The sequence below is a fragment of the Halyomorpha halys genome, unplaced genomic scaffold (assembly GCF_000696795.3).
Source record: "Halyomorpha halys isolate HHAL.00 unplaced genomic scaffold, Hhal_1.1 Scaffold1625.1, whole genome shotgun sequence".
NCBI lineage: Eukaryota > Metazoa > Arthropoda > Insecta > Hemiptera > Pentatomidae > Halyomorpha > Halyomorpha halys.
Window position 1 is genome coordinate 83,309 of NW_027107618.1, and position 1,733 is coordinate 85,041.

Below are 1,733 nucleotides of genomic sequence, written 5' to 3' on the forward strand. Positions count from 1 at the left end.
ATGGTATTCTTCTAGATGTACTTCACAAATTCGAAAAACTATTCAATATAATTTAGCAATATTCCATTAATACTAACAATTTCAGATTTTGAACCTTTGACCCATAAATTGGTCCGTTATTTTTTTTTTTTTTATTACAACCTTTTTTTTTTAATATCTCAGTAATTTTGGGTTATGTTTTTCCTTTTTTTTATTCTCATTATTATTTTTGAATGATAAGAATGCAATTTATTTCAGAGGAATGGTGCCTATAGATATTATCCAGGAGACAAAGGTTACCAGGAATATATTTTGGAAATGGTAAATCAATTTTGTTATATATAATCCCAAAATTAATTTCCAGCTTGACTGATATTTTAATTTACAAGATGGTAGTCTTATAGATGTACTCATAAAAAGTATGTAAAATCGAACAAATATTCTATATAATTTAAGATTAATCCATCAATACTCGTAATTAAGGTTCTGGACCCCTAGCACCATGAATTGCTCCATTATTATCAGATTGAAACCCTCCAATAATTTATTTTATATTATCTTTTCCTCCTTGCAATCCAACCTTTATTTTAAGAAATATTATAATGGTTTATATTTTAGGGAAATAGTGACAATCACCCCATTCCACAATATGTAAAGCAGGAGAGATAATTCTCTTATATATATAATCCAGTAAGAAATACATTTGTTGTTTTGTAGGAATTAGAAATTTCCTTAAAGGTCCTTCTTTTAGTTATTTAGGTAGTTCTTTTGATAACTTTTATAAGTTCATGAATTTGATTATCAAGTTATTTTCCAACATTATTAATATATTAATGGCCAATATGGCAGTTTTCTAGAATTACATCCCAAAATTGAAATATCATACAGTATAATTTTTCATTAACACAATAATAACCATGATTTAAGATTTGGACCGAAGGGACATGAATTTTTCCATTATTTATCAATCTCAAAACATTTTTTATTGTATTTCAGAAGAATGCTAGAGGGAGTAGAGACAATGGAAAATTGGATGATGTCATTGTTATTTAAGAGGTAAATTTGTTTGTTTAGAGAATTTTATAGGGCAGGAGTCAATTTCGTCCATTACTAATTAGTTATAGGTTCACTTGTAAGGGTCTTTCCTTAGTAGTTACTTCATAATTTTTTATGTGCTCATAAATTGGATTATCAAGTTCTATTGCAATATGATTGATATATTAATTACTACGATGCTAGTCTTCTAGAATTACTTAAAAAAATCGAATAACTATTCATTATAATATAACATTTAACCATCAATACTCACAATTTAAGATCTGGACCTGTAAAACTATAAATTCCTTCATTATTTTTAATTTTAAACACTTCTGTAACACTACTGTAGGTTATTTCATATTATCACTTACCCGATTTGTAATTCTACTTTTATTTTAAAAAATACAATAATCGTTTTTATTTTAGGAAAATGGTGGAGAGAATGGAGGCACACTTAATAATCTTGTTGACTATCTTCGCCATTCAAAAATTCCGGAACTGGTAAAATAATTTACTTATGTCTAATCCAGTAAGAAATATATATATTTTCTTCGTTTCTAAAATTTTTCTAAACGAAACTTTGTTGGGTAGTTTTTTCTATACTTTAATGTGTTTATAAAGTGGATTAGCAAGTACTTTTCCAAGTGAACTGATATACTAATCGATAAGATGGTATTCTTCTAGATGTACTTCACAAATTCGAAAAACTATTCAAT

General features: G+C 26.7%; 1 long non-coding RNA gene across 1 annotated transcript in view; it reads left to right on the plus strand.

Moving 5' to 3' along the window:
- The first annotated feature begins 236 nt into the window (after nucleotides 1-236).
- Nucleotides 237-1,733, plus strand: part of LOC136795435 (uncharacterized) — a 4,763-nt gene continuing 3,266 nt past the window's right edge. The window contains exons 1-2 of the long non-coding RNA XR_010843038.1: nucleotides 237-300; nucleotides 1,444-1,518. This is a non-coding gene — a long non-coding RNA (uncharacterized lncRNA). The remainder of the gene's footprint in view (nucleotides 301-1,443; nucleotides 1,519-1,733) is intronic.